Below are 27,041 nucleotides of genomic sequence, written 5' to 3' on the forward strand. Positions count from 1 at the left end.
GAGGAAATGCAACAGCCTTGCCCCCCGCCCCAGGCCACCTGCTCTAGAGGCGACCAACCAGCAGCAGCCTGTTCCCTTTTCGTGGGTACAGCAGCTGCTGGTTCCCTCAGAGGCATGCCTGGGCCCTTCACAGTGAGGACAGAGCTGGGCATGGGAGGTCAGCTCGAACACTTTGGCCAAACATCTGTGGATGTGAATTGTGGGGAATCAGAACTATGTGTTCAAGTGCTAGGGCTCACGTGAGATTCCAAACACTGCTCTCAATATTCCCTGCGGCTTTTCCATAACACGCTACACTCCTTTCCCTAGCGGAAATTTTCATTTTGGTTTTGTGCTGGGCTGAAAATCTGGCAGAAACATAGGGGGCTGTTCAAGTCACTTTTAGGTTCATCTGTTTCCAAAAGGAGGCCTCTCTACTATGCATCACAATCACACACACACACACACACACACACACACACACACACACACACACACTCACTCACGAGACTGGGGGAATAGCTCAGTTGGTAAAAAGCTTGCCTTGCAATGGTGGGGACCTGAATTCTTCCCTAGCAGCTATGTAAAAAGGTAGGCTTGGCAACACGGTCTTGAAATCCTGCTGCTGGGTGTCTGACACGAAGATGCCTTATGCTGGCTGGTCAGTCAGTCTATCCTAGTCAGTGACTTATTCGTCAGTGAGAAAGACTGTTTATAAAAAAGGGTTGACAGTTTCCTAGGAAGGACGCCCAAAGTTTGCCTCTGGCCTTCACACACATACCACACACACATGCACATGCACAGACAAGAACACATGCACACACAGACAAAATAAAACACACAGGGCGTCTTGTGCCTTTGTGCACTCTAAGACTCAGAGCATGATGTCTTGGGGGCCGCAGGACACTGAGGCAGCCTCAAGTGTCAGAGTCAGATCCACTCCCCAGGGCTCCTGTAGAGTCTGAACCTTGAAAACAAAAGCAGACAGCTTGCCCTGCCCAAGGGCTGTGTGGTAGACTTCCCAGTGCTTGGAAACATGGCTCCTACACCTTGACCCCTACTCAGGTCATCGCACCTAAGAGCCATGCCTGATTTCAGACTCTGGCAATGTTCTCCTTGCTCTGAAACCACACCCTGTGTGTCATTCAGCCAGCAACATGGTGGCTATGCTTGGTGCTGTTAAAAATAGGTCTAGAACAGAGAGAGGCAAAATACTGATACTCTGGTGTGCATACAGACATTCAGAATAGATAATCCTATTTTGTGCATGTGCTGACATTTTCCACAATAAAAGGTTTGATGTCTAAAATTTAATCTTTGAGATTAAATTATAGAGATGCATACTCCATGCTCAGTTGCAGGCCAGGTGGGAGGCCCTGTTCTGTAGGTGAGTGAGTATGCTGGGGGAAGTGTGAGAGTCTTGCGGACCTCTCATAGACAGGTGCTCTGGAAGCCTGCCATTCCCCAGTCAAGACTGTTCTTCCTAGTAACCATGTAAAGGAAGTGCTGCTTAACACTGGCTTGAGATATGCTTGTGCTCAGATGTCACCAAATACCTGGTGTTGGTTTTCACCTTTCTGGTGGAGTTCAGGTCAGAGACAGAACCCTCCCTTCTAGGACAAGTGTCCCTAGATGTGTGATCATGTGTGCCCTTGTGTGTGCCCCTGCGTGTGTATATGCATGTGAGTGAATGTATGTGTGATTACATATGTGAGTACATGTTTGTACATGTGTGATCGTATGTGGAGACCAGAGGTCAGCCTTGAGTTTCATTCTTCAGGTGCTGTTCACTTTTTTTTTTTTTTTTTTTTTTTTTGAGACAAGGTCACTAACTGGAGCTTGCCAATCAGGCTAGGTGAGTCCCAATGACATGCCTGTCTCCACCAGCCCAGTGCTGGGATTCCAAATGCATACCACAGTGCCGACTCTTCCTTACTTGGTTCTGGGGGTTCAACTGCCCAGGCTGCTTGTGTGGGACCTTGCACAGCAGCTCTTTCCTGAGCTGTGTCTGTTGAAAGAGCTGCTACAACGCTGAGTCAGCTCACCACAAGCCAACTTTTCCTCTGTTGTCAGCTTGATTGGATTGAGAATCACCTAGGAGACACCTCTGTGAGAGGCTTTCCACAAAGGTTTGCCTGACTGGGGAAGACCCATCCTGAATGTTAGCAGTTCCGTCCCGTGGACTGGAGTCTTGGCCCGAATTAAAGGCAGAAAATGATACTAAGCATGGCAGCCGTCTCTCTCTGCTTCCTGACTATGGATGTAGTGAAGTCAGCTGTCTCCTGAGCCTGCCACCACACCTTCTCTGCCTGGGTGGACTACACCTTCAACAGTGAACCAACTGAATCCTTCCTTCCTTAAGTTGCTGTTGTTATAGCAATGAGAAAAATAACTAATCCAGTAGTGAGTACCAGAGACTGGGAATCCACAGTCCAGAGGCCATTTTAGCTCCATATCCTCCTGTGGGCCTGGAAGAGGTCATGTTCTTCGTATTAACTCTGCAGCTTTCACTCTTTCCAGCTCGTTCTCCTCTCAGCCCCTTGACCATGTTTATCTCCAGAATGTTCCTTGGTAAACAACTGCACACTGAACTCCATTTCAGAATCTGCTCCAAAGACCCTATCTATGGTCACTCAAAACACCCTCCCAAAGACTCTTCAGTAATTATAAAATGCAGGAATTGTACACTGCCCATAAGGGTCCCAAAAGGAACACTGAAGGCTCCTGTTCGCCTGTTATAAGTTCTGGTTCTTGGTTCTCAGGTGACCACATATTTAATTCTAAACAAACTGACAAGCAAACACATAGAAAATATGGTTTCCTTCAATGGTATGAATTCTTATCTACATATGCAAAATTATTCTGTTTTTTTGTTTGTGTGTGTGTTTGTTTTGTTTTCACCTTAACATTCAGAGGGTATTTAATCCCCTAACTATAAATCTAAACCCTGCTTTTTCAGAGGTCTCAAAAATTACACTCCCAATTCCAAACTGCCAGCAGATAATACTCCATTAAAAACATAACATGATTGAGAGGAATAAGAATGACATGAGTTAGTGCCTTTTGGGGAGCATGACAGTTAACATTATCACTGTGGTCAGAGGTTCCCACACAAACAGCCCTTACAGAAGAAAGGTATATTTCAGCTCACAGTTTTGGTGAACTCAGTTCTTCCCGGCAGAGAGTGTGGTAGCCTTGCTCAGTTCACCACATGTCTGCCCAGGAAGCAGAGAGAAGAGAGTTCCCACAGTTAGCTAGCTTTCTCATTTTTTTATTTTTCTGTTCACTCTGATCTCCCCAGTTCATGGATGGTATATCACCTACATTCAGGACAGTCTTTGTCTCTCAGTTAATAAATGTTCCTACAGACATAACCAAGGGCTCTCTCAATCTCTCAGGTGATTCTAATCCAAGTCAACATTTATGAAGAACCATCAATACTCCAAAGCAGTGATTCTCAACCTTCCTAACGCTGCAATGCTTTAATACAGTTCCTCATGCTGTGATGACCCCAATCATAAAATTATTTTCATTGCTACTTTGTAACTGTAATTTCCCTAATGTTCTGAGTTGTAATGTAAATATTTTTGGAGGTAGAGATTTGCAAAAGAGGTTGCAACCCACATGTTGAGAACCACTGCTCTAAATGATCATTGGCTTATAGAATTATTTCATTTAGTCTCTCTAGTGCTTTAATTTTCCATTCTACATGAGTCCACCCAAATACTGCCAGGCCCAATACCTTTCCCAACAAAAGTCCGACAAGTTTGAAGCACCCTTTCTCTGGAGACACCAGTGTTATTACCAGGAAGAAACAGGGTATACAAACGTAGAGTTGAATATTGTTGATTTTTTTTAAATATGTAATGGATAATTTGACATTAGTGTATTACTTTTCCCTCTATTCTGTCTGCATTTCCAAGTTTCAGTATTCCATGAAAAATATGCACAGAACCACTCCAGAGTTCCCCCAGGAGAAATGGCCTAAGTAATTCTAATAGCATCTACTATGCCATGTTCCTGGGTGCTGAGCAGAACTGACATTCAGATCATGACACTGTTGCTAAGGACCTGGAGTCTCTTTCTCTCTCCACGTTTGTGTTTTACCACTCATTGCTACCCTTCTCTGTGTGGCTCCCACTAGGGGTGTGGAAGCTTTAGCACCCAGTTTAGTCATCTTGCTCAGCCCCACAGTTCAATGACTGATGTCCTGAACATGGCAAAGAACTCACAGAAAAATAAGTCGGAGGCAGTATTTGGTATTTTACAAGGCCGAGAAGGTTCACATTTAGACTGGATTGAGAAGGACCTGGCTTTAACTGTCAGGGCACTCCATGTGCCCATCGGTAAGTATGTAGACAGACTCCAATAATATGGGGAGCAGTGAAAAGTGACTGTGAGATCAGCTCCTAGTGGGTGTCCCACAAGTTGTAAGGAGCATGCTTTCTTTAAGAAATTTGCACTCGGGACTGGAGAGATGGCTCAGTAGTGGTTAAGAACACTGGGTTTGCTTCTCTGCACTCACATGGCAACTCACAACTCTCTGTAACTCCAGTTCCAGAGAATTCTAATGTCCTCTTCTGGCCACCCGAGGCACTAGGCACATACATGTACATGTGTACATGCAGGCAAAGTACTTATACACATTAAAAAAATGAGTCATTTTTCAAAAGTAAAATCAGCTTAAAACAATTACACAACTTTGCTCATACTAATTTTGTTTTTAATAAGTATTGTAGAAAAAATTATAAATAAATCCTTAACACACACACACACACACACACACACACACACACACACACACACACACACACACACAGTTCCTAACATTCAAGGAAAACAGACAAACAGACTAATCCATGATTCAAATAAACAAAAACAGAATCTCTCTTACATCTAATAGCATGAACAGTTTACTCAGCACCCTTAGTCGGGGGTTAGTAATTCTTTTTTGGAATCCCACCAAGAAAGAGAATTTGAAAATGGTGTGACCTGTGCTGAATAGTTGGTGGTGTCCATCCTCCTACCCCCTACACCTAGTCCAAGTGTGACTCTCCTGCCCCAGCCCTTTCTTTAGAGATGGTGTGGCCGCCCTGTGGTGAGGGCACAGGCTGCATGCAGTGTCTGAGATGGCTTTAAAGAGGAAAAAGGAGGTCAGAGCTGGCACTCAAACTTAGGGTCTGCGGGAGAGAATCAGTCAGAGCTCAGGCTGCTGGCTTCCAGAAAGACGATGCCAGCAGCAAGGTGAAGCCAAGAGCAGGAGGTCCTCTGGTGACCTGCCACCTGTTACAGATGTCACCATGCTCCGTTTTCAGAGGTGCGAATTGACTAGTGTCCCGTGTCCCCTGGAGAAAATGAAAACAACCATTTCCATGCAAATGTTTCACAGAATCTTTGTTCATGTGGGAGCGATGCATCACGATCGCCTCTGAAAATATCTCTGAAAAGACTGTGTCTAGGGAAGAAAGTCCAGAGCCCGAGTCTGGGAGAATGAAGCCAGGAAGGCCTGTCCCGGCAGGAACTCTGTTCTTCCCCTGGCAATGAGTCTCTTGCTTTCCTGTGCCAGCAGATGGAGCAATACACACCTGTCATAAAGCAATCTTGTTTTATTACAAGACCTTGCATGAGTGAGTCTCTATATACCCAGACATCCTTGTGCTCCCCGCCACCCCCCCCCCCCCCGTGTCCCCCTGTCCCCCAGAGTGTCCCGACTGAGCTGCCCCTGGAGGGTACAGCCTTTGGGGAAAAGCACCGAGTCTCTGTGCCAGGTAGAACTGTACCCCATCCATCTCCAACCTCCAGTTTGCCCTTCTCTAATAAATCAATCCCACTGTTTGTGACAGATGGCTGTTCTGAACCTATGCTAACCCACAGAGTGACTCAGGAGTCACCTCCGGAACAAATTCCCTGCCTGTCCCTGGGTTCACCCTAATGTCTCTACCAAGCTTCACATTTCTACTTCACTTCAGAGACAGGGTTCTAGAGTCATCGGGGAAGTCATAGCCTTCCCAAGGCCAGTAACCAGGCTTTCTTATATCTTCTTAGGTGCCAAGGACCTAAGAAGAATCTGGACTCTAATAGGAAATTAATGTTTCTAAAAATTAAGGTTTTGCATTTGTTTACCTTTTGGCTATTTGTAATTTTTGCTGTCACATAGTAAGACGGAATTTAAAGAGATAAACTAATCTGAGCTTGATGCTGTGACTGAAGAACAGAATTAGAAGCATGAAATATATTTCAGGCATGTGTGGACCCACTCACACAAGAAATCCTTTACTGCACCCAAATTTTCCCAAATAGGTCCTGCTAAGTCTCATCAATAAATACTGATTGAGTGACTAGGTGTGACTTTTGTCTTTAAAGACTGATGTTCACTCCCTGAGAAAATAACAATTCTGATCAAGACTAAGATCCTCTTCTGATCAGATTAGTTCTATTCTGAAAACTGTGGGAGACCAGAGGGACCCTGAGCAAACGCATGTGTAGGTCACTGTGCTTCAGTTAGGTGTGGCTGTGAACATGCCATGAAGATTGGCTGTTACCTAATTATGTTTTAATTTGCATCCCTGCTTTCTCTCTCTCTCACTCACTTAAAAAAAAAAAAAACAGGTTTCACATATCCCATAACAGCTTTAAACCCGAGGTTGAGGTTGATGTAGTATTTTGGATCTTCCTACCTCCATCTTCCAAGTTCTGGGACTGCTGTGCCCTGTTTATTGGGTGCTTGGGGTAAATCCCAGAGCGGGGATTCTTTCATGGCATCTACCAACTGAGCTACATCCCCAGCTGGGTATTTACAATGAAGTAAATAGAAACCACAGATGGATATAGAGGGAGTCTGACCACAGAATGAGAGAGAGAGTATGTTAACCTATGCTAAGGTTGTGAGTCATAGGGTTTTGATTCACATACGTGTGTCCAAGTATGTGTGTGTGTGTGTGTGTGTGTGTGTGTGTGTGTGTGTGTGTGTGTGTGTGTGTGTGTGCCAGGATTCCAAATGAAGGATTTGTTTTTAACGGATGTGTCCGGAAAGAGTTTTCGCTGTGGATCTCAGCATGTTTCCCTTTCTGTTTGAGATGAAGGCAAATTGATGGAAGATATATGTGCACATTGTGTGTTGATTTCCAGAGTCATCAAGAGAAAATGCGAGCTATGTTGGGGTTCCCACCGTGAAATCCAAACACTATTGTGAGATTCAAAGGCCTTATCATTAAACTATGAGGCTGGATGCTGCTGATGAAGGCAGAGCATCTTAGTGAAAACAAACAGATGATTATCTTGGACAGCAGCATCAACAAGACCCTAATTCACGAAGCTGCTAATTGCTCTTCCCAGCTGCAGAAGATTGGCTGGGTATTCTCTCAGCACGTACACTGCGACCAACATTTGCAGAGTCCTGAACATCAGCACAGAACACATGAGCAGTGCGTACTAGAGTCACAGCCAAGGATGGTTTCAAACCAGACCACATTTTAGATGTTCTCAGCCTTCAGAGATAGATATGTGTTTACCTCTATGGAAGTCTTGGAATTAAGCTCGACTAGGTCACTTCTGTTCCTCACCAGACTCATTGATGTGCTTGCTCCAAGGAAAAGAAACCTAGGTCCATTCTTCCTACATAAGAGAAAAGGATGCTGTACATCCGTAACAAAGTGAGCCACAGTGTCAGGTCAGTGTTTCGATGGTGGTGATCACAACCCCCATAACTGTTCATATTTGCTTCACCTTCAGCACAGAAGCCTTTACACATCCCGTAAAAATAACAGCTATTGTGGCTTCATTTATATTTCATGTGCCAAGTGCCCAAAGGATCATTTTATATATGATGTTTTTAGTGCTTGGTACAACTTACTTATACATAATAAAGAAAGGAAAATGGAAAAGGGGCAAGAAAAAAAAAGAAAACAAAAAGAGGGCTGACCAGATGACTCAATGGGTGGAGATGCTTGCGGCCAAGCCCAATGATCCACGTTCCATCCTGAGGAAGCACATGCGGGAAGGACAGAACTGACTCCTGAGAATTGTCCTCTGACCTCCTCATGACGCATGGCATGCATAGGTTATGCCACACACAGATCAATTAATTGGTTAATGAGTGAATGAATGAATGAATGAATGAATGTAATTTAAGACAAAGAAAGGGGTAGAAAGGAAAGAAATGTGTAGAGAGGGTAGGAAGAAGAAATCAGAAAGGAGGAGAAGGGAGTGAGGGAGGTGAGGGAGAAATGGAGGTAGGGAAAGGAGAGAAAAGGAAGGAGTCGTTGAGATTACAAAGTAAGAGTCCTTGTCCAAGGTCAAAAGAAACTGACATCACCCACTGTGGTCTGGAAACCCATGCTCTGTCCACTGCTTTCCACCACCTCCTTCCATGTACACACCTGGGTTGTGTTTTCTCAAAATGAATGCAACGGCCACACACACAGCCATCATTACGTACTGCAGAAAGAGGAAGCCACTCACAATGCATCTTATCTTATTAACCAGTGTCATTTCTGCAACCCAAAGAGACACACAATTGCTTCTGCGAGTGAGGCTCTCTCACACACACACCTGAAGCACACATCTGTGTCTTCTGTAGAAGGACTAACAATAAGAAGCTGTCAGTCACAAACACCTGCTACTATTAAACGCATGCAGAGCCTCTAGGCTGAAACGCAACCATGTTTAGGGGAAGATTTTCTAAGGTTCAACATGTCTTACCTTGATCACTAAGCTTGACGATTTCTTTGAAGAGTTAGACCCTAAGATGGAGCTGACCTCAGTCCATAGCCATCCCCAAGGATTGGGTTGACCGAAGCTGTGTCTGATGAACAGGCTTCTGTGGGACCGTAAGAGAAACCACTGGCTTGCTTTGAGCCTAAAGAAACTGTCTGACACTAACATCTGGATAGCTGCCTCATTTCCTTCTTGCTGTTCCACCAGATGTGTCAGAGGGAGTGAAGAGCTGGGCCTTCTTGTCTCGTGTCTTCAGGTCCCACCTGATCACTAATTGTGAAGTGGAAGACGCAGCCTCACAGGTCTCTTGCCCAGCTTCCTCTAGGATGCACTCTTTACTCTGTCATGGTGCGTCTGCTGTGGCTGGCAGAGAGTGCCCTGGTGGTTATACAAGACAGAGCATCCCAGGACATCCTGTAGCGTCTGCTCCTCCACCATGGAGGCCCCTCATTACCGGGTGTTTCCTTCTGTCACAGCTGTAGCTGTGGCCACACAGGTGCATGCATGGACAGACCCACTTTGTCCACCAGCTTCCTGTGTGATAGGTTCAAACAAGAGTGTCTGAAAATTCTCCCTGGGTGTCAACAAGGTCAGTTCTGGACAAGGGCTTACAGGTGCCATCAGATCTGATGGACTGTGTGGGAACTGGAAGGGAGCATTAACAAGGATATCAGTCTTAAGTCGCAGGAGAAGAATGCAGAGAACGTGTATTGTATGTCAATTTCAAACCTCAAGTGAGACATCCAGGACCGGAAGCCTAACTCCAACTCTGACTTAGCAGTTGTCCTCTGTGCCTCAACTTGCTCATCTGAAAATAGGAACCCTGAGTTCCTATCTCACCTGGGTAGCACCGCATACGGCTTAGCCACAGCCTGTGTTTCACCGAGAAAACTGCATGCATCCATTCAGCAGTTGTGTGTCCCCATTCTGTAATTACAGCTTTGGTTACAATGGACTTCAAACCCTTCCAGAGACCCTACCTTCTAGGGATTTCTAGAAATCCCAGTGGCTTCATATACAGTTATTTCACAAGGGCATTAGCTTCCTTTGGAAAGTGTCTTTTGAATGTTCCTGGGTTTGCAGGCATGAGCTACCATGCCAGGCTAGAAGCTGGTCTGTTTCTGAGGTTTTTACATTAATTCTTTAAGTTTTCAGGCCCTGAAGTTATAGGATTCCATGGAATATGCAAACTCTGCATTCTGTGAAGAAACTTCAAGTCTTAAATAACTTGTTCTCAACTTGTAATTCCTGGACCAGTAACACTAGCATCCTTTGGGATCCTGTTAGAAGCTCAGCTCTGAGTCCCGCCCAACCTACTGAGATAGAATGCCCTGTATTTTATAAAGCCCCTCGTGTCTGCTGACGTCTGTGCAGGTTTGAGAAACACCGTTTCTGGCAAGAACTCTTGCGAGTGTGACAAAAGATGAAGTGTTGCAGTCCGAGTTTTCCCCTGGAGACAACGTAAGGAAACACACGTGGGTCCATTGCACTAGGACTCACTTAAGGAAAAGCATAGCTCACAGGCGCTAAACTATGCCCCCACATCAGCAGTGAGCATAAAAGACAGAACAGTATTCACGTTGGTCACTGGGGTTGGGGACGTAAAATCAAGCATGGCATGTGGGCATATCCTGAAGCTGCTCTGTGAAATTTCCCACCTTCTGTTTGGTTCTCCACTTTACTGGGCTGAGGATTTGGAACATGCGAACTCTCTACCCTCCTTGATTCTGTTCTGTGACCTTCCTCTTAATGGGCTATTATTTATTAGTCGTCACATAAATAAATGCAAAAGGAACTGAAAATCAGTGAGCTCTATACCACAGACTCTAGAATAGCAGAGATTAATATGTCCATAATATAATGAAGCTTAAAATGTAAACATGTATATAAATAAATTCCAATTTGTAGTTTATATGCAATTTACATATCTACACGTGTGTGTAGATATCAACATATGTGTGTTTATCGGTTTATGTATATCTATTGTTTTTTCTCTTCTCCCTTCAAAAAGAGTTTCTTTACTTTAAAATTAAACTAACTCTTCATATTGGGTTGATGCTTATGTGAGTAGTGTTAGCCAAGATGAAACAGACAAATGAAAAATTTTGAAGCAATGTGTTATCTGTATATCTTATTAAGTATATTGGAGAAAATAAATCTGTTTACCCTTAATGAATATTTCTACAGTTCTGTATTTCTTCAGCTTAGCTAAGTGGGAAAAATAAATAAGATTATTTGAGTTGTTCCTTTGCTTCAGGTCATGAAATAAGATTTAACATCTCATTAGCAAAAATTAAGCACTGTCTTTGAATTTCCCTGTTAGAATATTTTAATAACACTGCCTTTTGCAAATACTTGATAAACAGGCTCACCATACCCATTACACTTAACTTTTACTTCAGGGCCATGCTGTGACTTCTGTTAGCCTCACCACTTCCTTTGTCTGAGAAACTGACTCCTGAGGGTTGAAAGGGAGAGGAAAATACCACATTGACCCTGAACATCTGCAGAGTAACCGTCACCGGGTGCCAAACACAGGCAGAAGGCCGATGCTCTGTGGAAGCACAGGTGCGTGCCAGGTGTTGGGGAGTTTGCTTGGCAGTAAGCACACTGAGGACCAACAACATCTGACAGAGGATCGTGCTGGTTAATTCTCCATTAAATGTCCTGGAGGATAATGTTGGGAGAAGGAGGTCATCTAAAATAGGTAACTTCATCCCCAGTATCAATAAAATGCATCCATACATGCTGATACCCAGAAAAAAAAAATCTTCAACCTGCTAATCATAGCTCTTCTGTAGGGGACAGAAGGCAGGTCAGAGATCAACAGTCCAGTTCTTTTTTCTGACTAGAGGGAGGGATTGTTTGGAATGTATATCTCCAGGCTCAGGTAACATGCCTTCACTGGCAAGAACCAAAATGTGGTACCTCAAGGCATGAACTTGAAAGTCTTAAGTGTGAGAACCCTTTAGGGAGAACAATTGAAAAGGTCATTTTTCTTTAAATATTACTCTTTACTTAATACAAATCTACAAAACCATTTATTTTCAAATTTTGCTCATTTCCCCCCTGAAAAGTTAATGTTTTTCTATAATTCCTTATTCTGTGGGCATTTATTTGTTCCTAAGTACAAACTTATATCCCTAAACCAGCAGCCTGAGTCAAGTTAGTATTTAGGGCAACTTCAAATGTTGATTTGGAGTGTAAGCATCTTTTTCCTCTCCTTTGTTGTTGTTGTTATTGCAATTATGTAATATAGTGCTAACACTTTTCAGAAACAAGGCTCTGACCACTCCTTTAGTTCACTTCTGTTTTTCACTTATCCATGGACAGATAACTGCATAGCATTCTCAAACTATAACTTTATAGCATTTAAAACAATAAAACATCACATTGTTCTCTGAGTTCTCAGATCTTCTAGTTTATTTTTTCTCCTCTTTTGTGTGGTGCTGGGGTAGGAATCCAAGGTGGCCTTAAACATGCTCAGCAAGTGGAGCTACATGCTGCTCTACTTTCACTGACAGTCAGTCCATGAGTAGTAAAACCAAACAGGAGCTTGTAATCCTAATTACGTGGGAAATATTTATACACAAAACTTCTGAAAGGACCCACAAGCTCCCTGTGGCCATCTTGGGCAGGTGAGGAAAAGGAGGGGCTGAGATTCAAATCCAGATGAGCACATTACCTGTCCACAAGCTCAGGAGAAACCATGGCAGAAGGACAGGTGAAACTAGCAGCCAATGGCACAGGACAGTACACACGTCCAGGCTGGCAGCCACCCCAGGCAAAGGCAACCCACTTGTACCTGTTTTCTTTGCTTTCTTTCTGTACCAAAATTCTGTTACATAACCTTCCTTGACCCTGAGATTTTCAATGTCTCTCTTCTAGATTATAACACATAAGTGTGTGTGTGTGTGTGTGTGTGTGTGTGTGTGTTTAATGACAGTTATATAATACAGTATAGTTCCTATCACAAAGAAAGATCATTAAAGGAATAAAACAAGGTTTTGTCTTATTTACCTCAAAAAAAATATATCACACCAGAGATACTAGCATTTTGTGATCCCAAAAGAAGGCAGGGCAGCTATGACATCTACCCCCCGCCCCCACACACACCAGAGTCTTGAACACAGAACAACAGAGGCAATGATTGATGCCAAGAGATGACTCTGTAAAAAGATCTGATCACAAATGACTAAAAAGCAAATTCAGAATCAATACAAAAACACAGAATTTTACTTATCTTTGTCCATGTGGCCTTAGTAAGCAATTTGAACAGCCTATAGACATTTTTTGGTTCTCCACATTGGCAAGATTTTTTGCCTGGAGCAATAAGGTAATTTAGAGCACAGAGGCAAGGCGTTCCCACAGAGCAGAACAAATGCTTCTAATGAGAGAGTCAATGCAGAGGTAAGCGCCATTGCCACTGCAAATGGCCACAGGCAGCTCCTCTAACCAGCCCAGCAAAACACCACATTCTTCCTTTTCTTTTCCTTCTTCTTCTCTTTTTTAAATCTTCCCCAGTGTTCATCCATGAACTTCACAGGCTTTCTGTTGATTCCGTACTCTAAGTGTAAGTTCATGTAGACACAGGAAAATACATCCTGAGACCCAGGTCTGCAGGTCGGGGTCTGTCTCTCCATGCTGCACACATACCAGCAAAGCAAGCAAACTGACTGATCCGTGAGCAATGAAAAAGGCAATCGTTTCTCATCTTAAGACATCAGAACATCTCTTTGCACAGTGAGGTCAACACAATGACGTCATGTTTTCTAGTGATTTTAGGAAAATATAAATTTAGAGCTCTCTTGTCTGGCTAAATCCAATGGATGAATCTGATTTTACAAACAACTTGTGCTAGATAGATTCATGGGTTTTCTCTGCCATGGCATGAGTCACAAACCTATGGCCTGTTTAATTTGAGATCATTTCCAGTTCTTAGATAGTAACTCAAATCACTCCTGGAAGGGTACTAGAATTGAACTCAATGTTATCACAAGATGTGTCTGGGAGGAAGCCTGGTTAACTTCCTTTGTAAATTAACAAAAAGACATGGTCTCACCTCCGATGAGTCAGGTTAGCAGGTAATGAAATGCTGCGTGGAATTCTGTGTGGGTCGGGAATTCTGAATCATCCTCACCCGGATCTCTTTTTCAAGATGTCTCTGTCGAGCTGGCTTTAAAAGGATGCCATCCACTCGAGGGGGTGTCTGCTAGAAAGATGACTTGGACCTCAGGTGGCCACAGAAGACAGACTCCTGAGCCCCGAACATGTGAGTGTGGCTGTACTAAAAATGGATTCCAGCTAGGCATGACCAAAGCACCCAAGCAAAGCACAAAAATATGAGGACCAGGAAAGAAATAAGTAAGCCCATCACTGGGACAAACACTATGTAGTTAATTCTCACAGCAATCCCACTCTAGAAGTGATGTAGCCAATGCAGAATGCTTAAGAAATGAACAAGTAACTTGCAGAGTTGGACCTGAGCCCAGTTCTTGGGACTTCACCTCCCGATTTCTTTGCTGACTTATCTTGATAACGGTACTACCTAAACTCTTACTCCCATTTCCCAGCACTGTGCTTGCTTTCAATCCTAAAGGGGAAAACTATAATAAAAATTCATAAACAATACAATATAAAAACAGACCCACACTTATTACAATAAGAAGTGGCATTGAGTCACAGAAATGATAAACTAAAAGAGATCTTAGAAATCACAAAGCACTTTATAGGTACTTCTCAAAATAGGTGCGTGGTTTGTATGTTTGTTTGTTTTTTTCTCTTTGGCGTAATGTTCTGCAATAAGGAGTTGGACATGAACCAAGCTAGAACAGTGAATCAAGATGCCATTTCCTGTGAGGACATCTGAGACTCTCATTCCCAGGTTTTGTTTTGGTCACTACTTTTACTTGATCCTATGAGCCTCATATCAATAAAGCATCACCCTAAAGTTCTACCCAGAGAATGAGTTCACAAAGGGGACTCCTGCTTGGATGTTTTCTCTCTACCTATGGAAAGAACTGCATTAAAGAAAAAGAGGAAGGAGGAGGGGAGGAGAGGGAGGAGGGGGAGAGGGAAGAGACGGAGGGATAGGAGGAGAGGGAGGGGGAGGAGGAGAGGGGGGAGAGGGAGGGGAGAAGGAAAGGAAGGGAAGGAGGGGAGGAAGGAGGAGAGGGAGGAGGAGGGAAGGGAGGGGGAGGAGGAGGAAAAGAGGGAGGAGGAGGAAAAGAGGGAGGAGGAGGAAAAGAGGGAGGAGGAGGAGAGGGAGGGGAGGATGATGACTAGGACAACAACTATGAGGACAACTGGGAGGAGGGGGTCTGGGGGAGCTGCTGCATAGTGGATCAGCTGGTCAAGTACTTGCTGCTTAAGCATGAGGACCTTCGTGAGGTAAGGTGAGACAAACAGGAAATCAGATGCCAGTGAAAAGCTGGGCATGGTGGCAGGTACCTGTAACTCCACTGCTGGGTTAGACAGACTGGCAGGTCCCAGGAGCTGGCTGGCCAGCCAATCTAGTTGAATCAGGGAGCTCGAGGCTCAGCGTGAGAGACAGAGACCCTGTCTCAAAACATCAGCCATCCCAGTGCCAATCTCTGTTCCACCACATACCAGCATACACATGTGCACACATAGGAACACATACACAAAAACTAAAACGAATAATGTCAAATACACACATTGTAGTACAAAATGCAATGCAATCATCTGATGTGACTGCTGTGCTTGGCAGGTAACCTGCAGGTTAGACCATTCCTTCCTCTGGATTCCTGGGATTCCCTACAGAATTGTATCTAAATTCTACCTCCTTTTAACTACAGACAGCAAGCTGCTGTCTATTGAGAGCAGTTAGATGATTTTTTGGTGGACCCATTTTTTCCAATGTCTGTTCTCAAACACATGGACATAAAAACTTGCAACAATTTTTTTTTTTTTTTTTTTTTTGGTTTTTCGAGACAGGGTTTCTCTGCGTAGCTTTGCGCCTTTCCTGGAGCTCACTTGGTAGCCCAGGCTGGCCTCGAACTCACAGCGATCCGCCTGGCTCTGCCTCCCGAGTGCTGGGATTAAAGGCGTGCGCCACCACCGCCCGGCCTAACTTGCAACAATTTTAAAGAATGAGCTCTCTTAGAGCAACCTACAGTTTAATTTAAAATAGTCTCATATATATACATATACATACATATGTATGTATACATGTACATATGTGTGTGTATTATATATAAGCATGCATTATATATAAATATGCGATCATTTATATCTATCATCTGTGTATCTATATATCTATGCAGCTATCTAATCTATCACATATGTATCTATCTGCCTTCTCTGTATTTCTCTATCTCAAGATCACCCTTACAGCTGAGAATAAAGCAGTCATCAGTGGTCCTGGGAGGATTAATACATCCCTTGGCATTCAAGCCAGGTGAACTCTATCCAGATCAGCTCTGCTGTGGTTTAGAAAAGGTGGTCCTGCCTGTGGAAGCCCTGGTGGGCTAAAGCTCTCTGTTCTCTGCCATTGAACTTGCCTTCTGCTATGCGGTTGCCTACTTGCCCAGTCCTTGGGACTGACCCTTCCCCTAGAAGCCAGACTTAATCCCTTCCTAAGCACACATCCGAGAAAGGCCTGATGTCTCCAGCGCTGTGAGCCAAGAATTCAAACGGTGTGCTTGTCTTTGCCTCACAATCTCCCAGTACTTGGTAACTGAGTATTAACTGTAGCCTTCTCCCATGCAGGAACTCATTGGGTTCAAACATGCTGACACTGGAGGGCCTTATGATTGCCACAGAATTCCTGCTTGTTTGAAAAGGCAAGAGGAAATCTCTAGTGTGGCTACATGTTACATTTAAGGATATCGTTGTGTTCTTTTACAGAAAGATGGCTGTCAGATCTGCTAGGGCTGAAATTCCATGAAGGAAATACAATTAAAACTTCATGTGGGACTGATTAGAAAGCCCCAAATATGAGCTGCAATCAATAATAACAAAGGTCCAATTCAGTTTAATTCAGTAAGCTTTGGTTGAGTAACTACCATCTAGAATCACTATACTAGCCTGGAACTGCTTAGGACTATGAAAAAAATATTTGAGGGAGTTAGCTTTTGGGGGTTAAGTGTGTTTTGTTGATTTTAACACACACTCTCTGTATTTGTATGCCTCTATGCATCCATGTATTTCTTTTATTTGTTTCACAGCAAATCTTGTAATAGGAAAGGTTTGTAAGCATACCCTCAGGCTTCCGAGAATTTTCACTGGACAGCAGATCATATTATTTCCCCAGGAAAATGTAAGATATCCAAATTTCAATAGAAAATACAGTGCAGTTATCAGATGCATTTGCTGCTCTGTGCGGCCCTCATTCTTCTATCCTGAGTGCTGCTTGCGGTTCTCTGCTTCCTGTTAGGGGAACTAAGTGGGAACCCCATCATGACAGCAGCGTCCTTCCTACTCTGGCTGTATTCGCAGGCCCAGTGCTGACTCACTGAGCAAAATTATCCACAGCCGCTTTGGGATCAGAGGCCATCTCAGCTGCTCTGTCCAAACAGCGTTGGGACAGGAAGCCAGAGTCTGAGAGAATGACAGAAGCTGCTTACAAACCCCCATAGTCTACTCTCTTTGTCCTAGGTTAGAAACTCGTTTTTATCTCCCATGCCACCTGAACTCTGCTGAGTTCGCTCCCCCTACCTAGGATTGACTGCGAAGCTATGCCTTCATGGGGTCATCCCAGCCACCAACCTGCTCAGAGATTTGAGAATTGGGCCGTCTGTTTGAGTTGTTAGAAACTGCACAAGTAAAATGCCCTGAACAAATGATAGGTTTGGGAACTCTCAGGCAGACATCCCTCCCCTTGGGAGCTGATCAATGATAGGACCTTAGGAAAGACTGTGCTCGTTCACAATCAACACACTGGGATTTAGTTACTAACTTGGCTTCGATGAGCCATAGACAGAAGTATTAAGCTGCTCATTAATTTCAACCACCAAAATTGGTGTTCACATTTGGCAGCTGGGCATGGTGGCGTGTGTGCAATTCCAGCATCTGGGAGTCATGAGGATCATGAGTTCTAGGCTAGCTTGTAATGCATACCAAGAGCCTGTCTGAAAAACCAAATATGTAAGAGAGAGAGAGAGAGAGAGAGACAGAGAGAGAGCTATTAATGGAAAGGTTCTGAATCCTAACTTCCTTTTAAAGCATTTTTAAAGGGGGTGTGTTAGATCAAGAGCACTGGTTGCTCTACCAGAGAACCTAGGTACAATTCTCAGCACACATGTGGCAGCTCACAGTTCCAGGGGACGTGAAACCCTCTTCTGTCCTCTGCAGAATGATACTTGCAGGCAAAGCATACACATAAAACATAAAATAAATAAGAGAGCTGTGTTTCATTTATGAAATGAAATGAATCTGTCTAGTGTTCTTATGTGAAAGGATAAAGGTTTCCTTTTAGTGGATTCCGCTTCCTGTCAGGACGGTTAATCCCAGGAGGCGAGCCTGGGAGGAGGGCAGTCTCATTCCACTTTCTAAATGGGGAACGGAAGCAGTTAGTAGCCAACTAAATTGCTAGTTACTTAACTAGTGGACTAACATCAGAGAGCTAGTGCACGGGTTAGCTACTAAGCTAGGGTCCCATAATTTGTTCCTTATTCTGAAGCCAGTTATCTAGACCAAATCCCAATTCAGGTGATCAACTCCATTTCTGGAGGTGAGGTGGAGAACTCACCTGCAGGTGTTCAGAAGGCAGGCTTTATCTCACTGAACCTTTGACTGTAATGCAAATTCTGTTTACAGACTCTGAGGTAGGCCACAAACACTTCCTGGGGAGCTATTTCTGCTCTTGTCACAGGAGGCCCTGCCTACCTGTGAGCACATCCTCTCCACTAGTCCTAACCTGGATTCTAATCCCAAACTCCACTAAAGTCATAATATATTTGCTTCTAACTTACACACTGATGTAGAAAACATTTGTAGAAGGATAATTATATCAAGGCCCTAGAAGATGTGTAGTTTTTAAAAATGTTTACATTCTTTGTTGTAGTATGTTGTATATGTGTGTTCACATGCCACCATGTGTGAGTGGCCTTCAGGAGCCATCTTGCAGGAGTCAGTTCTCTCCTTCCACGTGTAGGTCCCAGGGATCGAACTCAGGCTGTCAGTCTTGGAGGCAGGGACCTGCACTAGCTGAGTCATCTCACTGAGCCTAACATTTTTGTGACACGTGAACTGGTACATCATGTCTACTCCCCGACTGCCTGATGCTGAAAAGAATTCCTAAGCAGAAGTTATTTATAGTTCTGGGAGAAAGCAACAATTGTGAGACTACACATGCATTCCTTACAATACACATGACATTCTGGGGCGAGCAGGTTTCTACAGCAAGCTCCTGCAGCTTGATAAACACTGCATTCCCGAATGTTTCCAGAACATTCGTAGTGAATATGTGAAAACCTCAAGACTGAAAAGGATTTCAGTCCTTATAAAATAAATGTGTTAAGGGAAATATTAAAGGAGTCAGGAAATGAATAAAATAAGAGGTCATTAGATCAACTCTGTGCAGCGGAGTTTTGGATGGAACTCCTAAAATTTTCCAACACCAGTACAGTTAAATAAATTTATAATAAATAAAACATAAACATGTAAATCTATGAAGCTATGCAGTGTGAGTGTGTTAGCTTAGCCATTCCCCCTCATAATTCTCACAACTCATTTGGGAGAATTCAACACCAGTTTTGACTTTGTACCATAAGGAGTCATGATCTGACAATAAACTGTGTAGACTCATTTCCTAAAAATAAATAAATCAAAGTGTAAAGTGTACCATTTCCAGCTACAAAGTTGCTTAACATGAATTTAAGAATTTGTTTCAGAGAAGCAGTGTGTAGCTTAGGCAAGTGCTGCAGAAATGTTCATTCTGCGGCGGACGGAATCGGCTTGTTTTCTCCTCAGCTGACGATGCCATTAAGTCATCCCCCCAGCAGCCAGCTGCACTGGAATTCCCACCGAAGTTACACATAGTGACAAGCAAAACATGAAGCGAAGACATCATTCATTGTGTTTTCTTATAAATAAATGCTAGCACTTCTTGTGAGAATTTTGTCTGTAGTTTTAGAAACATGAACATCATTGACAGTTTTTAACTTTCCCATTGAGCTTATTATAGGCAAATTCAAAATGAAAGAACCAAGACTAACCTCTGAATGTCAACTAGTTGACCTGCCCCTCCTTTAAATTCTGTGGTCCAGGTCTAGATTTTTCTAAACTGCTGTAACATTGAGGAAATCTTCTGAAAGCAGCTTGAAATGTTGAGAATATGGGTGGTCTCTGTACTTATCAAAAGATAATTTATTTAAACTGGGAGAAACAAAAGCATTTAGAAATTGATGTTCCATGTTGTAGTTTAAAGACATTGAAATATTTTATCTCATATATGTTGATTCCTTTTCCATAGTTTTAAATTACTGTCAAATTTATTTACTTTGTACGTATGAGTGTTTTGCCTGTATGTATTATGTATGTATATATGCATGTATGTGCGCTACAAGCATGCCTGTGGGTTGTGGGCCGCCATGTGGCTACTGGCAACAGATCTCAGATCCTCTGTGAGACCAGCAAGTGCTCTTAGCCACTGAGCCATCTCTCCAGCACCTTCTTTATGGTGATTCTTAATCTAAATCAAAATGCCAGGATGAATGAGCTCATTTTCCTCTTCCTGTAAAGATCTCGTGTTCTGGAATGTTCTGAAGTAAGGGTTGTTATCTAGGCAATATGAAGGGAATCTGCTACGTGTCAGAAAACCCACCGTCCTGGCTTGTTTTCAGGTTATGCTTTCTGCTTCTATATCCTGTATTTAGTATATAATAAACAAGCAACCAGTGACCTGGAAATAAAAGAATGCAGATTATTAAGAACACCAACACTAAATTGGATGATGAGGGCAACAAACAAGAAATCAATCTAGACTAATTTAGGCAGATAAACTTTGTGAATTTGTCTCTAGGAAACAGCTATAAAGAGAAGATTTGCTATTTCAACACATTATGTGTTTCTGCATCAAAATATAACCCACAATATGTCCAGTAAACCTCTACAAAATTTGCTAAAATATTTGAAATTTATAATGATGTCACTGTTGTCTTCCTAAAAGTCTTGAGTCCTCTCTTTAAAATAGAACTAAATTTTGCATGATTTTACCTTTAAATGAATGCCACTTAAGGGGTTGTAGACTTTAACATTAGCAGAACTGTAATAATTTGTATATTGGACCCAATTATTTTTAATTTAATAACTGCATATATCATCTTGAAGTCTTATGAAAATAGAGAATGTGCTAGAAGCCTGTTTATAAAAGAGACAATTTGTGTCTCACCTTTCCTGAAGAAAAAGCTAATGATTATCTGTTGTTAAATAAAAGGAGTGGTGGTAATGTTTTTAAATATGATGTGAATTTATGGATAGGTAACAATTATGAATATATACTTTGAATGAGACTCCTAGATTAAGTGATCGTCAGCATTTCAATAAGTTGCAATAGCCATTTGATCCTCATTTTGATTTTACAGAGCATAAACACCTTGTAAGTTTGTCATATTGTTATATGCATTAAGTTGTGGTTATAAACACTTCAGGGAGAGATTTTCATGTAAAAAATGAATAGATGGAATTTAAAGCATCAATCTATTGTGACCACAGATGATGGTTAACTTTCTCCTCTCTCCACCTGGCAGTGCCAGGAGATATGCTGGCAGTTAGAAAAGAAAAAAGAAGAAGAAGGAGAAGAAGAAGAAGAAGAAGAAGAAGAAGAAGAAGAAGAAGAAGAAGAAGAAGAAGAAGAAGAAGAAGAAGAAGAAACAGCAGCAGCAGCAGCAGCAGCATTGTATAAAGCTAAGGATCCAGTCTGAAGACAGAAAGCCAATACCATATAGTCAAGACAACACCGGTTTCTGTTTTTATTGCCTCTTCGAGTGTTTTGTGTAACTATTTCAATTCACTTTCTGCCTTGCTTCCATTGCTCTTTTGTTCTGTCACACAAATATGCCCCAGCAATGACACATTCAAGATGCTATGCATATGTTTTATGTACTAAGAAAATATCCCCAGACAGAAAAGGATTGGGGACCGTAGCATAACAATCTTGTCAACATTAAAAACTGTTGCATGAGCTTGATACTTAAGGAATTTACTCTTTACCAAGCTTAGTAAATACATGGTGACTTATGTCATATCTCATTTTATATTGGATCTTTATAGATATGAGATGTCTGTGATGTAAATATACATAATCAACACTTCAATATCTACAGCCAACAATAATGTAACATGATCCAAATTAATCTAAGACTGGAGTATGGAAAAAAAATCTATTTTTAAGAACTTACCATGAAAACATCTTAAAAGAAACTCAGAACTTAGAAGCAAAGATGCAAATAAATTCAATCACATAGTCTTGTTTGTGTTGCCTCTGTGTGTATGTGTGTGTTTTTCACATTACACAATCTTTTAGTATATATACTATAATTGTGCTTAAAATGTGTTCTTCAAATTTAATGTGAATTATAGAGGTGAACAATACAAAAAGTAAAGCTCACAGGAACATGGAACCTCTGAATTAAGCAATTCTTAAAATACAAAGATCTTTTGTCTTAAGGAAAGAGACAGATGTTTTACAAATACAACATCATCAATTTAAGTTATGTTGGAAACTTCCCAGGTGACCCGATGCATTGCTATGGAAGCCAGATCCTTCTGTGATCAGGAGAGTCACAGATTCCTAAATGCACAACCCCATTCAAATGATGTCAGTACTTACCCCTGGAGAAATGGCTTCCCATGTCAACTACAATTCTAGGTCTCCCATTCTTGCCTAATCTTGACACAGACCAGATTCAAATTAAACTGACTGATGAACAAATAGTTAACTTGCAGTGTTCAGCTCTATGGGCTTCACATTGTCCTCCTTGCCCTAAAAGAATTCTCCATCATATCCATGCCTGGCTACCATCTACATTGTGTCTTCAGAAGCTGATTCATGTTAAGCTCTTCTCAAATAGCTTATCATTATCTTGTCAAAAGACAAAATGCACTTTGAATTCGGATTTGAATGCCCTTGGAGTTGAGAAGCTTGAGAAAGGCACCAGTACTCCGGAGCAAAAGGCAGAGACCCGAGGGAAATATTAACAGCCAATGTGGTAGTTTCCCCCTCTAGAAATACCAGTTGGAAGACAAATGAACAAAAACGAACAAAAATTTCAATATCTTCATGCAAAGTATTATTCTTAGTTGTTTATTTTATTTCAAACTTAGTCACAGTCATATTGACTTTTTAAATTCTCATAGAGCCATTAACACAAAATGATATGACTTAGCCCCCTATTTCATATAGACTGCACAATTCTCTTGTGTTTATTAATTTTGAAACTACTTAAGTGTTTTGTCTAATGAGTTTCACTTGGAAGAAAAAATGAGTGACCTGATGATTGCTTGCTGTTAATGCTAAAACGGGCAAGACACCTTTCTGATTGAACATCCCCACTTGGTACCTTCAGACAGGTGTACCATAGAGGCAACAGCAGTGCAGACAGACGGCTTCTTGTATCTTACATGCTATCATGTGAAGACGCTTTGCCCCCAAGGATACCATTCTAAAGGTGATCAATGCTGCCTCTGAGATGCACATTTTAAAATATGCAGTTTTAGAAAAATAAGTGTGGGTTGTTTACCTCAAACTTAAAGGGAGGAAACAACCCAAATATTCTATCACACCCATCTAAAACTCCCCGATTCCCTTAGTTGTCATAATTTTGGAGCAAAGTTTCAAGTCCATGACAAAAAATTAAACAATTCCCATGGCAGAAATTCAGATTACCACCCGCAATCTGAAGATAATGGTAGTTCTTTGAATCTCAGAATGTTTCATAAGGTCCAACCCATCTGCCACAGCAGAACAATGATTCAGGAATTTGAAATTATTTCTGCATTCATTACCCAACATTCTCACAGTCTGTATTAAAAATAGTAGACACACAGGAAGTCCCCAGTTAGCATCTCCTTCAAGTTTTAAGGAACTCAAATTATTGAGTCTTCTTTCTAAGAACCAGTGCAGAAGTCAAAGCAAGACCTATCCAGCCATTCAGAGAGAATTCTCTCACCCAGACCAATGGATTCCCATTCATAAGATATGAGGACTGGATTCAAACGACCACCTCTGTAGCCTGTCTTTACCTTTCCTTTTCCCTCTGCTCTGCAGTCTTCACAGCCTCACAGGGCTCTGCCTTTTCTCATGCTTCTTTCATCGCAGAGTGAGCTGCCTGTTCCTTCATTAAACAGCATTAAAAACAGACTGCAAAGAACTCCCCAGTGCAGCATGCTCCAACAGGGCGATTGCTACAGTTCGCAAGGTAACCACACTCAACTGGGATCTACTACAACAGTCTCTGGGAAATTGGCAATTTGCAAGTCTAATAAAACACACACACACACACACACACACACACACACACACACACAAAGCCGCACACACTTACTTGTCTGGGTCAGAACTGAATATCACCAAAAAGAAATGTAGTGAAATTAAATCACCGAGAAAGCTAAAGGCATTCCTCAGAGCTGGGTAAGTTTCTTTAAATATGCCTCAACCAAACAAAGTACTGTTAAAAAAGCATTCACAGAGAGTAATAGTTACTTTATCATTCTGATGACAAAATCATACCCAGAGAGGAACTAAGATATGTATAACATAATAGTGTAAAACAATGTCTTTAACATTACATTAAAACCAAATCATAATAATACAGGCAAGCACAGACAGCAAGAGATTATCTTTTCCAATCTTTGTAATGAAACCAAAGTGTATCTATCACCTTAAAATGCATTTAGACTTATTCTCTAGAAACATAAAAATAACCTGCCAGTCAAAGCAATTAAAAAGTAAAAGAAGATGAAGACAAAGGAAATTGAGAATTAAACATAAGCAGTTACATACCTTGAAGAGCTACATAACCCTGAAAAGACAGGGTCTCTTACAGGCAGCCCCACGTTAAGATCACTCCGCTGTTTGAACGACGCATAACCAGAGCATGTGCCTTCCAAATGACTGTTTTTTTTTTTCCATGAAAATAACATTAGCTAAAATGCTATTCAGACATCCCCGCCCTATGGCAACATAATACTGAAGAAGAAAGGAGAGAGTCTACGCTTGCTGAAGTGTGTATCAAAGGCTTTCTGACTTTTACAGAATTAAAAAAGAATGGATGTCTCCCTGTCATGTCTCCTTCCTGCTTACTTGGAGCAGTAACAGCAGACTTGATCTCTAAGGCAGACGAGGAAGGGGTGGGCACAGTTCAGATTTATTCTGCATTGGAGCAAAAATTTAAAAAAAATACAGATTCATTTCAATTTTGGAGACTGTCATTCTTGCCCGCAGAGCTGAGTACATTGAGAAGTCAGACAGTGAAATGATTGTCTCCATCTGTAACTCATTCTCAGGGAGATCATTCCTAGCAGCCTTGCCTTGCACCTCCCAGCTCACCATCCCCGGGACTTTCCTCTTTGCTTTTCCTCTAAACTGACACGCTGGCCTTATTCTGTATCTGCAGAAGGCGACCAAGATTTGAACTTAACACGTCCGAGGCATAAATACCAAGTCATAATTTCTCTTCCCAAGAAACTTTTTTAAACGCTAGCCTAATTCAAAGCCAATCCTATTGCCACGTTTATCACCTGAGACTTCTAACTTTAAATTGGAGGCTGCAATGAAAATGATTTCAAGATTTTAAAACTAAAACAAAAATATTATTACCCCCCCCCCCCCCCCCCACACCTCTTGTGACCTAGGACCTCTGCGGTGAAAGAAGAAAGTGAAAACTTTCCATTTTCTCTGCAGCTCTTTTTCAGCTGAACTAAGAGAATTTCCAAACTTGGCACTACAAAACCCACATAAAATCATTCGAAACTTCTGTTACAGAAAGCATCCCCCCTTTCAATCCCCTTCTCAGCTTTCAATTTCTGCCTGATCTGGGGGAAGGGAAGTCCACCCATGCCTTCGGGGAGACATGGAAACAGAAGAGAAACAACCCAGAGACAAACAGTTCCACAGGAAAGCACACGTAGATGGTAGAAAGAAGGGGAGGGGGGCAGTGGAAACAGAAAGCCCCGACAGTGAGACACAAAAGGGGTGCGATGTTCACGTCGCAAGCAAGAGTTGGCGTTTTACCTGAAGGAACAGAGTGGAGTTACCCAGCGTCCCGGTGCCTTGACTGACTGGATTTCGTTTGGGGCTTTTGTGAATAATTATTGTTTCTCAGTGAATGCTTTGGGTCAGTTTGGTTTGTGGCTCGCCTCTGTTGTTTGGTCGATTTATTTAACTGCTAGCGAAGGGAGCCCTCGGCTTGGAGGTAGGGGTCCTCGCGCAGCCCAGACACAGCACTGGTGGGCACCGAGTGGCTGCAGCTGGCGGACTGTCTCCGCTCCGGACGCTTGGAGGTCGTCGCTGCTAGAGAGCTTGCACGCCAATCCAGGCTGCTGAGCTCCCGACTGTCGGTTTGCCTGTCTGTCAGTCTGTCTGCACCAGGAAGGGTGTGTGTCAGGGGGTGTCCCGGCTTTGCTCCGCTCGCGCTCGCTCCTCTCTCTCGGGAGTAGCCACTGCCTCCGGTTGCCAGTCCGTGCGCTGATCTGTCTGTCCCTCCACGTCCTGCGGTCCCACCAGCAATGCGGGGACCAGGTTCCTATCGTCGGAACCCGCAGCGTCTCCGCTACTTTGCGCTCCGGCCACTTCTTGGGGTTGGGTGGGCGGAGGTGACTGCAGGGAGCGTGTGTGCGGAGCTGGCTGTCCTTTCCCTCCCTCTCCCTCTCTCTGCCCACTGAGTGCTCCCTGTCTTCTCTCTCTCTCTCTCTCTCTCTCTCTCTCTCTCTCTCTCTCTCTCTCTCTCTCTCTCTCTCTCTCTCTCTCTCTCTCTCTCTCTCTCTCTCTCTCTCTCCCTCTCTCCCTTCCTTGTTTCTTCTTCCTCTCTTCCTTGCTCACTCGGTCTCTCTCGGGCTGTGTGAGTGCGTCCACCTGCCTGTCGCTCTCACAGTCCCGCTGGAGTCAGCAGCCTCGCTGGGCCCTCCTGACCGCCCCGCCCGGCAGTGCCCTCCCACGCGACTGGCACTGCTCCCAGGCGGCGCCCATCTCCTCCCCGCCAGCCGAGAACGTGTCCGGCCGGGCACCGAGAGCACTGCACGTGGCCCCTCAACTGCCCCAGTCCTAGACCCGTGTCCCTGACCCCTCCGCGAAGGGAGGTGACCCTGCGGGGATGCTTGGCGATGCCTGGCCGCTGTGCCACCACGCGAGGCTGAGGTTCGAGCGCTTGAGCACTGCCGGCACC

The 27,041-nt window shown here is 43.0% G+C and overlaps 1 protein-coding gene across 14 annotated transcripts in view; it reads right to left on the reverse strand.

Moving 5' to 3' along the window:
• The window catches only part of Arpp21 (cAMP regulated phosphoprotein 21), a 169,217-nt gene extending 142,466 nt beyond the window's left edge, over nt 1-26,751 (reverse strand). For 8 of the 14 annotated variants that reach the window (XR_013052972.1, XM_076577225.1, XM_076577223.1 and 5 more), the window contains exon 1: nt 25,892-26,745. The gene's annotated coding sequence lies outside the window, so the exon portion shown is untranslated. Of the gene's footprint in view, nt 1-23,901; nt 24,116-24,661; nt 25,215-25,891 lie in introns of those variants that run through there. The other 6 variants (XM_042281832.2, XM_042281827.2, XM_042281831.2 and 3 more) reach the window with 5 other exon arrangements.
• Nucleotides 26,752-27,041: the final 290 nt, after the last annotated feature.

This window comes from Peromyscus maniculatus, chromosome 7 (genome assembly GCF_049852395.1).
Source record: "Peromyscus maniculatus bairdii isolate BWxNUB_F1_BW_parent chromosome 7, HU_Pman_BW_mat_3.1, whole genome shotgun sequence".
Classification (NCBI taxonomy): domain Eukaryota; kingdom Metazoa; phylum Chordata; class Mammalia; order Rodentia; family Cricetidae; genus Peromyscus; species Peromyscus maniculatus.